Below are 11,267 nucleotides of genomic sequence, written 5' to 3' on the forward strand. Positions count from 1 at the left end.
AGAATCAATGTGAGGTAGATATTGTAATGTCTTCTGTGCTGACAAATTAATTTTTGAATATCTCATTTTAGCATGATCTAAAGCCTTAATACAGCAGTGAGCTAAGGCACAGGCTTTTTGATATGTTTTAAAGATCCTTCCTATGTAAAAAAAAAATGTCTGAAGGAAAAAGAATTCAAAATAACCTTGTCTTGTGATACTGTCTTTCTCTAAGTATGATGTATGATTGTACAATTGTTGGTTAACTGTGTTGCATTTGGCTTTTTTAAAAAAGTGCTAAAAGCCGGGCGGTGGTGGCGCACGCCTTTAATCCCAGCACTCGGGAGGCAGAGGCAGGCGGATCTCTGTGAGTTCGAGGCCAGCCTGGACTACCAAGTGAGTCCCAGGAAAGGCGCAAAGCTACACAGAGAAACCCTGTCTTGAAAAACCAAAAAAAAAAAAAAAAAAAAGTGCTAAAAATGCAACATGTTAGAACAAACATCCTTCACAAACAAACTGCATTTACAGTTCTCAGAAGCCTGTGTGGGTAACATCACAATGAAAGTGTTTATAGAATAAATATTTATCTGAATCTTGCTTTTTTAAGTTTAAGTTTACATACATATATTCTTTGAAAGCTAGGTCTCCAGATTTAACCTAGAAAAGATAATTAAAATAACTGTCAGAAAACAAATTTTTACTTCTGGTTCACAGGACAGAGGTGGTCATTGACTTGGCATATATTAGCAAGTTCATATTATGAAGAATGCTCTTCCAAAAGTCCTGAGTTCAATTTCCAGCAACCACATGGTGGCTCACAACCATCTGTAATGAGATCTGGCTCCCTCTTCTGGTATGCAGGGATATGTGCAGACAGAACACTGTATACATGAAGAATGCTTGATTTTTATGTAAGGTTTTTGATTGTTTGAAAGGATAGTTAGTTTAGCATTGAAATACTGAATAGTATGTCTTTTTTTGTTTTCCTTCCTTTCTTCTTTCTTTCTTTCTCTTTTCTTTCTTCCTTCCTTCCTTTCTTTCTTTCTTTTCTTTTTTTTTTTTTTTTTGAAACAGAGTTTCTCTGTGTAGCTCTGGCTGTCCTGGAACTTGCTCTGTAGACCAGGCTGGCCTTTAACTCACAGAGATCTCCTGCCTCTGCCTCCTGAGTGCTGGGATTAAAGGCATATGCCACCATGCCCAGATGAATAGTATGCTTTCAGTGGAGATTTATTACTGTGTATTACAATACTTCAGTTAATATATGTATTTAGATAAATATTATAAGAATAATATATCTTCTTTCTAGAAAATTTACAAACCCCTCTGTAGCTTGTATCCACCGAGTAAACACATAGAGACTTATATTACTTATAAACTGTATGGCCATGGCAGGCTTCTTGCTATCTGTTCTTATTATCTTAAATTAACCCATTTTTATAATTCTATACCTTGCCACATGGCTCGTGGCTTACCGGTATCTTGCATCATGCTTCTTCTCCTGGTGGCTGCCAGCGTCTCCTGACTCAGCCTTCTTCTCCCCAGCCTTCTCCTCTCTCTTGTCCCACCTATACTATACTTCCTGCCTGGCTACTGGCCAATCAGCGTTTTATTTATCAATCAATCATAGCAACATTTATTTACAGCATACAGGACATCCCACAGCAACCCTCATAAATAAGAATTTTAAAAAGTTATTCACAGTCTCATTAGCAGTAAGTACTCTGCCTTTTGAAAAATTCATTGACACTCACATAATACATATATTTACAGCAATATTTCAATCATATATCAGTAATTTACATCTTCCAACTAAGTGATTTATTTTAAATGTTTGTCCATGGTTCACATTTTTACCTTATTTTTAATGTCCATGCAGATGTCCATATATGAATCACAATTATTCAAATACTGTACTATCACCACCGATTTAAAAAATATTTCTACAAACATCTTTTGTGACTGCACATCTCACAGTTTTTGTTTCTGATCCAGTTATGGGTTGACAGTAACATGTAAAATGTTTTGAAGTTCTCTGTAGGCTACTTTCTATAGGCTATAAAATAGTATTCCATCCTCTCGGCATTCAGTGCACATTTTCCTAACTTCTCAATATTTCTGGTTCTTAATTCACACAATACTCATTTATTCTTGATTATAAGATTTTGTGAATTGAAGACACCACCTGCTTTCACTCTTTTCAGCATGTTCAGGCCCTCCTTGTAGCACACCTCACAGCTCTTTAAGTGAAGTCTCTATATTTTGAATTACAAGAGCCTTAAAATTGTCTTCACTTGGAAATTCAAATGGTAGATGAAATCCAGAATTTATGCCATTGAGAAAGGAGCTTCCCGACATTCAAAATTCCATAAACATAGACCACACTATTCTTATACCTTTCATCAATATATTATATGGAACTAGAGAGAAAAAAACTGTTAATATTATTATTCATCATTCAATCCCTAAACAGTTGGTGGAAATGGCCTTTTGAGTTCTAATCCAACAACCATGTCAGTACATAGAGAAGAAATCTTGACTTCATGAGGCAACTTGGTGTAGTGAAAGGCCTCTACACCTAGGCATCTGGGTTCAAATTCTGATTGTGTCACTTACAAACATAGCTTTCTGGGAGCACTGGCTTTGTCATATTTCTCAAATTTCAATGCTAGCTGGTTCATTAGACGAGTTTCCCTCTTTGTCCTTCACTAGTGTATCCAGGGTCACTTGTAATTAATTGCCTGAGCAATTAAGACAGTGATTTTTTTTTCAAATACCTTCTCCCTATACCATGGTTCCTTTCATAGTTAAAGAATCTTTCATTGGGTACCTAAGTGTACACTGAGTTTCAAAGCTTAGTAAACTGTGAATATGTGGTTAATGAGGAGCACATAGAATCCTTGTTCTGTGATCACATTCACTGTGGTCGGTGCTACACAACTCCTTGGAATTCCTCCCATTTTATATTTCTTTAGGTCCTTTGCTTTTTGAAATGGACTGGAGACCTGTGCTGGAAAAGATACAACTAAGAATGACAGGCAGCTAATGACTGCTGAGAGGCGCTTTGGCTCATTCCAGGCATGAAGCCCTCACTGCTTGTCTAGAACAGACTGGTCAGCCCTGAAATCATATACACACACACACAACACGAATGGCCTCCAGCTTGTATTTATGTATTTCTTCATATATACATATATATGTAACAATAATATTTAAAGAAAAGGAGGCTTGAGAGTAGAAAGGCATGGGAAGGGTTGGAAGAAGGGTACCTGGAAAAGTTAGCAAAATGAAAGGGAGGGGAAGGGAGCCAATTCTATTTTAATTAAAATATGTTAAAGATATCTACTTTAAAAATAAGTAATTAAGTAAATACACAATGCAGAAAAATAAGTTTAAAAGACCAGATTAGAACAAATCTGACTGCCTGAGCTACAAAGCAGTCTCTTGAATTTCAAAATTCTCTCTATTCTTATTTTACATGTGGCAAAGGGAATAATAAATAATAAGTATTTTCTAAAAGGAAGATCCAAGGGTCTTCCCAGAGATTATTCCCAGGGGAAAGTTGAAGTTTAACTCACTCACTCCTTAGGATAGAGGACTTCACAAGTATTCCCAAATTGTGGATTAGTGATTCTCCGATTCTCCTTCTCCTCCTCCTCTGCTTCCTCCTCCTTCTCCTCCTCCCTCTCCTTTTCCTCCTCCTCCTTCTATATAACACACACTTTCTAAATAGCACAGGAGCTATTCCATCAAATCACACATGAGACTAACCAAAGCACTGGCACAAATAAAAAGAATGGGTATAGGGTCAACATGGCCTGTTCAACTGATGGTATGTGTGAGCAGAATGATCAAGAAGGAGTCTGGGACATTCTAGAGTTATATCTTAATGAGGGTGAAAAGTTTGGATGGCAGAACAATGAAGTCCAGTTGTTCAACAGAGCAGAGCAACATGCAGCCTAGAAGCAAGGGACAAAAGTTTGGAAATGAGACATCTATCTATCTATCTATCTATCTATCTATCTATCTATCTATCTATCTATCTATCTATCTATCCATCCATCCATCCATCCATCCATCCATCCATCCATCCATCCATCCATCCATTCATCCACCCACCCACCCACCCACCCATCCATCCATCCATCCATCCATCTACCTATCTATCCATCCATCCATCCATCCATCCATCCATCCATCTATCTATCTATCTATATTCAAATACATATATTCAAATATATGATTGAAGCCATGCACAAGGAGGGAGAGTAGATTAAAAAATTAAAAAGACAATATTGAGGGAGAAGATCCCATAATTCATCCAATTAACACTGAAGTAGGTAGAGAGATGGCTGACTTGTTAAGTTGTTAACTGGCTGTTCTTCCAGAGTGCCCTGGCTTATTTTCCAGTTTTCATATGGCAGCTCACACCTGTCTTTAACTCCAGTGCTGGGTAATGTATTGCCCTCTTCTGGCCTTTGTGGGCACTTGGCATGGATGTGCTACATAGGCATACATGTAGGCAAAACGATCATACCCATAAAAAAACAAACAAAACCCCACAAAAACAAACAAAAAACCAACAAAAAAATCAGAGTGGAATCCATGAGAAAAGAGTAGCAGTTAGCAGCTAGAAAGAATAAAAATATCAGAAAGAGATAAAACACTAAACCAAAATGAGATAATTCTTCAAAAAATTATGAAATGTTAGAGCCAAATGTTGCAAAGAAGTCAAGTAAGAACTAAGTGCTTATTAGATTTTAAAACTGAGTGTATTTGCTGTGATTTATAAAGATAATTTCAATTTAGGATTCGTGTAACATTCAGATCATTTGTGATAAACATCTTTTAATTTTATGGATGGAAAAATAGTCAAAATTATTAAATCTTGACCAAGATCAAGAATAAATGTTGGAAGCTGGCCTTAAACCCTTGCTTACCCAATGCTATGACTCATGCTCTTCTACTTCTTCAAACTGAATATGAAAATCTGCCTTAACTGAAATACTAATTTAGATGTAATATTGACTACAGTCTTGATAAAACATAACAATATTCAGCTTAGGGCTGGGGAGATGGCTTAGTGAGTTAAGTGCTTATGATGTAACCCACGAGGACCTGAGTTTGAATCCTGAGCACTCTGTAATTCTAGGAGGAAGAGTCAAGTAGATCCTAGGGTTTGCTGACCAGTTACTCTGGTGAACACAGTGGGTTCCAAGTTCAGTGAGCAAACCTTGTTTCAAGAACAAAAACAAAAACAAAAACAAAAACAAAAGGCAGACAACCACAGGGGATGAGGAAGACATCTTGATGTAAACCTGTGGCCTTTACTATACCATTGCTGAACATATCTGCACACATATATGTGCATGTGCATGCTCACACATAGACACCACACACACACACACACACACACACACACACACACACACACACACACATATACACAGAGGCTTGTTGACATATCAGAATATTTACTATGAGGGATGAAGTTGTAGAGATATGATATGATATATTCTATAAATTCTCTTCAACTCCCTACCTACTTTCATTTCTCTTCTCTCTTCTCTCTTCTCTCCTCTCTTCTCTCTCTCTCTCTCTCTCTCTCTCTCTCTCTCTCTCTCTCTCTCTCTCTCTCTCTCTCAGCTAGCTTTCTGTTACTATGACAAACACTGGAGAGTAAATGTTTATTACAGCTCATAGTATTGAAGGTGTCAGTTGATGGCTTACTGACCACATGACTTTAGGGCCCATGGCAAGGCAATAGAATATGGTAAAAGCATATACTAGAGTGAAACTGGTCAGAGACAAGGAAGTTAAAATGAAAGAGAACAGGGCCAAGGGAACCACAGTCCCCTTCAAGGACATACTGCTCATGCTTTGAAGACCTCCTGCTCACTTACCTGAGTTAAAGAGTTCTAAAGTTTACAGTTCCTCCCAACACTGCCATCCTGGACTAAACTTTAACAGATAAGCCCTTGAGGGACAGTTAAGGTCCAAACTACAGCATCATCCCTCCTCATTCAATCTTCAGCTGATTGCTTTGATAATATTGTCAACCAGGAGTGAAGCTTTGCAAAGTAAATGGGTATAGAGAGTCACATATTTAAAAACAAAGTTCTATTTTCAGAAGTACAGGTAGTACCCATCTTCTAAAATAATGTCTCCCTAAAACTATAATCTTTAAGTTGACTGATAGACCTTTTTCTGTCTTATAAAACATAATTGGCAAGATCAAATGTAACCAGAGTTTAATAGTTACCTTCACATTTACCAGATGCCTTGTTAGCAACACAAGATTCTAGGTCTAATGCCAAACAAGCCAAAGTAGAGCCAAATGCTTTAAAGAGATTCATCCTATGATTTTTTTCTAATAAACATAGATGTTTGCATCACCTAAATGCTGTCAGAGAGCAGTATTTCAGAATAAGCTCTTTGGCAAAGTTAAATGAAAGGCATGTAGGAACCTGAAGAAGTAGTCACTCTAGTGAGTCAAAGCGTGTGTGAATCTCATGTAGGAAATTCAGCTGGCTTTTGTTTTATACAGTGGAATTTTGTATTAAGTGAAGGAAAGTAATTGGCAGCAGCATTTGAGCCCGTTGTTCATTAATGTTTACTGCTTTTGTATAAAGCAACATTCTTAGCACCACTTGGCTTTCTAACCTAGGGTTCTTGCTATGATATTCACATTTACACGAATCATTTTTAGCATTAAAGGATGTCCTTACGTGAGTCCTCATTTTAGAGGACATACAGTACAAAATAAATACATAGAGTTTGGATTATTAAACAAAGGCTTTAATACTGCCATATTTCAGTAGCAAGTTTTGATAGCACAATTCAGTGTTTATCCCCTTTACATTACTATAGCAACAATTCTGTTGAAGTTACATATTGGCAGAAATTCCTTAGTAGAACAGAAAAGAATTTCTTTTGTAATTTTTGTTTGAAGTCTATGCTGTAGTGATGAGTTGAGAAATGACTTTTATGCAAAATAATTTATTCTTGCTTTTTTGGAGACAGGGTCTCATGAAGCCCAGGCTTGCCTTATGGATGACCTTCAACTCCTGATCCTCCCATTTCTGCCTCTTAAATGCTGAGATGACAGGTATGTACCACCACTCTCAGTATGTAAAAAACCTTTTTAAAATCTTTCTACCTGGGCTGGAAATATGGCTGAGTTGTTAAGAGCACTGGCTGTTCTTCCAGAGGACCCAGCTTCAATTTCCAATACCTACAAGGTCGTTGAAACCACCTGTAACTGATTACAGGGGAGCTGACATCTTTTTCTGATCTCCATGGGCACCAGGCATGCACATGGTATACAGGCATACATGTATTCAAAACACCCTTAACACATAAAATAATAATAAGAAATTGAAATCTTTCTACCTTGTATGAATGCATATACATACACATTTGCTTGCCCAACTTTGTAAACATAAAAAGCTGTCTTATTACTTAAATTACATTAAAATTGGATACCAATTCATAATTTCCTTTTCAAATTGAGAGAAAACAAGTAGTCAGGAGCATTTGGCATGAACCTGAAACACCTGTGCTATTTTTAAATGACCTATATGGAGTTTCACATAAAATAAGCAGAAAATCTTAGCTGTAATTCACATTACATTAACATAGAATAAGAGATAGGATTACAGAATATGTTTCATGTTTTAAGAGATAATAGCTAGAGCCTGACATTGTGGGAATGTACACCTATAATTCCAGCACTCAGGAGGTAGAGGCAGGAGGATCTAGACTTCAAAATCATCCTTGACTACATAGTAAGTTCAAGGCCAGCCTGGGTTACATAAGACACTGCCTGGAAAAAAAAAAGCAAAAACAACAACAACAACAACAACAACAACAACGAGACACACACACACACACACACACACACACACACACACACACACACACACACCAAAAATTCAAACAGATACTAGTCAGTGATGTACACTGCTACCTAGGAAATCTAAGGAAAATCAAAACAGTTCACAAAAGTCAAAACTAAGTTGATTCTCATTTCTAAAGCAAGGTTACTTCTTAGCAGTTTTTTGATGTTTTTTCTCATTGTTTTTGTGAACGCTTCCATTTGTGTTATTCCATTTTATTGCTGTGGTCCTAGAGACTGAAGCCAGTGCCTCGTGTATGCTACCACCAAGCTATACCCTACCCCTTAAAATCAGCCTGGTCTGATAACTGATCCAGAAGTTCCCAATGTTCTTTCCTTACAATATTGAGTCTCTGACTTGATATAAATTTATAATGAATATTTTTTTCAGAATCTCGTATCATAGAAGACATTGTTACAACATCTGAATTTCTTTAGGTTTGTGAAAAGATTTTATTTATGGGATGGAGAGATACCCTAGCAACTAAGAACACTTGCTATTCCTACAGATAGCAAGTGTTGGAGCACCATCACCCATACAAGGGTTCAAAATCATGTGTAACTCAGGTTCCAGGAGATCCAATACCATTTTCTGGGGTCCTGCAGTCATGTGGTACTCATATAGTGATACACATACATCTAACTAAAAATAAAAACAAACAAATAAATCTAAAGATCCTCATTTATTTACAGTAACAATGAAAATAGGAAGCTTGTATATTGATTTTAAGTTGCTTCTGAATTAAAAAAAATAATTTTTAAAATTTTAAGAAATTTTAGGGGTATGAATGAATGTTTTACCTACATGTGTGTAGGTACACCACATGCGTGCATTTTTTTTTAAACCATAGACAGGTTATTTTATATGTGGGAGAAATTACACTAAACTTGTTTTTGAAATTGGAATAGTTGTCTTTGAGACAATGCAATTAGTTATAAACTAAATGTGCACACATGTTTGCATCTCCAATTTGGGAGACATTAAGCCCCATATTATTACTTAAACTGTATTAAAACAGGGTGGTAGATCTTCTTCTACTACCAAGTTAAACAAATGTTCTCTAATTTTATGATACTGAATGTGTCCATCCATTGAACAAATATGAACTGATGACTTACTCTGACACAAGTTGACATGGAGAACATAAATACTCAATGCTCTCGAGGCTTCAAGACTCATTCTTATTGTAGCTATCAAGACTACTTGGTGTACATGCTAAGTAAAACAAAAAGAAAAATACACAAATGAAGCAAAACTGTATGCCAGTAAATTACAAAACCCTCTGGTTAACTGGGTCGGGGACAAAGGTTGTTAGTTTCATTGACCACAACTATCTGAAAAGAACCCAAAAGGTCAAGTTGACCTCCTACTGGCCACAGGGTGACTACCAAGGTTCAGTGGTTGGTTCTTGATGTGCAGCCAAATTTTTGGACATTGGTCTGATATTTGTAGTTAGAGCCTCCGATTAATTTAGGAAACCATAAAATGGGGCATGCCATGCCACAGAACATTCCCAGTTTCACTTTATCATATTTAATAGGAGACACACCATGTTTCAAAAGAATTCCTTAAAGTTCACACTTGGTTAAAGTTGCCTGACAACTGTTATCTGTGAATCATTGTGATGAATTCAGAAACGGAGAGATACAAAGTAAATATGATCATTGCTTGTGACGAATTTTGTAAGAGAAGGGAATGGGTAATGTGGTGGGTACCATTTGGGGCTGGAACAGGGGGAGAAATGAAGAAAAGCAGGGCCTTTCTAAGGAGGTAAAACAGGAAGTGAGAGCTGTAGAGGAAATCACTGAGAGAAAGAAGCACCTGCAAGCCTCCCACGTAAAGGGAACAGAAAATGGAGAGGAATGATATGAGAGAAGAGCGTAGTAAGGGAACGTGTCAGCTCTCGTGGGAAGCATTGTTCTAAATTGGATTACGCATGTCTAACAGTATCTCGCTATTGAACAGGACAGCTAAGGGTATCATGTAGTACGAGACCCTCCCCAGCTCAGCCCCTCTACACAGCAGGATTTGCCACTCACTGTTCAGGTTTGTCTCAAGCTGGTTTGGTGCTCCATCCACAGCACTCCAGGATCCATGCTGACTGAGCAGTTTTAGTGACAGAGTGAAACCAGAAAGCATGGCAAACTGAGTGCAGGCTCTTAAAGCTTGCACACGTGGCGACGTCACTTGAACTCACATTTCATTGGCCAAAGCAGTTACTTACCTTAAGTCATCACAGAAGCGTAATTCTCCAGTGTGCCTGGAGATGGGTAGATCTGGACACGCTGGCCAACAGGAGCAACTAGGAATTTGTTTGTAGCAGCGTGGTTGTGTGTGTGTGTGTGTGTGTGTGTGTGTGTGTGTGTGTGTGTGTGTGTGTGTGTAAGTGCTTGAATCCAGAGAGAAAGTCCATTAGTATTTTAATCTGATTCTCAAGAGACCTGGATGACAGTTAACAACTGCTGGACCAGTTGAGAACTGTCATGTAAACATAATTATTTTTACAAGGCAATTTGCAGTCTGAATAAGAAGCTAAAGTGATTCAAGAGCTGTGTGTTTCTTTGTGTGAGGGGTGATAAGTCAAAAGTTGAGAAAAATGCGTTGACCAAAAAGGTAGGGGCTTGCATGCAGAGAGTAGTGACTTAAAAATACCCAAGTCTGAGGGGAAGTGATTACTGTAAGGAGATCCCAGAAGACCCCTGGGGGAGATGGTGGCCACTACTCTCGACAGGTTTGACTTTGGCACTGAAAGAAGTAACTCTTCCCTGCCTTAGGAGAAAGGGATGGAGAACCAGGTACTCTCATGGAGCAGTTCATAGATGGTAGGGAAGGCAAGGCCTCTACTTTGTCTGTGATGTATGAGCAAGGTCTTAGTCTACATTAAGGGGATTGTACTGCATTTCAATAGCATGGAGCAGCTACAAGTGAAAGGTGAAATCGAGCTCACTGAGAGAAGAAGATAATAGGGCTGCCCACAGCACAGGGGCTAAGCTGGTGTCAGAGAACGTAGATGCGTCAGAGTTCCAGGAAGTGGGATTCTGCGATTTCCCTCTATCCATGGAAACAGGAGCTGAGAAAGTGTTTGGATTGCTTGAGGCTGGGGGATTATAGGGCAGGTGCGACAACATGTTTAACATAAGCTGAAGTTCCAGAGTCTCTAGATAGACAATTAATTTCATTTTTAATTAAAGAACTTAATTGCGTGTATGGATAGAGTGCAGTGCTACAACCTTTACTTTCCACGTGGAAGTCATAAGTTAGAGCTCTAGCATTGTAAGAAAACCAAAAATAGATCAACAGAAAGCTGCTCAACAGTGGTACAAAGAAACTGCATCCAGCTACAGCCTAGAGTTGTCTTTCATGAACTAGAGGCTTTGCTCCTTGTAAACTTGC

The 11,267-nt window shown here is 38.0% G+C and overlaps 1 long non-coding RNA gene across 4 annotated transcripts in view; it reads right to left on the reverse strand.

Moving 5' to 3' along the window:
• LOC107400817 (uncharacterized) overlaps positions 1-10,058 on the reverse strand; it is a 47,007-nt gene extending 36,949 nt beyond the window's left edge. For all 4 annotated transcript variants that reach the window (XR_013052380.1, XR_013052379.1, XR_013052378.1 and 1 more), the window contains exon 1: positions 9,914-10,058. This is a non-coding gene — a long non-coding RNA (uncharacterized LOC107400817). The remainder of the gene's footprint in view (positions 1-9,913) is intronic.
• Between the last annotated feature and the right edge of the window lie 1,209 nt (positions 10,059-11,267).

The sequence above is a fragment of the Peromyscus maniculatus genome, chromosome 6 (assembly GCF_049852395.1).
Source record: "Peromyscus maniculatus bairdii isolate BWxNUB_F1_BW_parent chromosome 6, HU_Pman_BW_mat_3.1, whole genome shotgun sequence".
In the NCBI taxonomy this organism is placed as follows: Eukaryota; Metazoa; Chordata; class Mammalia; order Rodentia; family Cricetidae; genus Peromyscus; species Peromyscus maniculatus.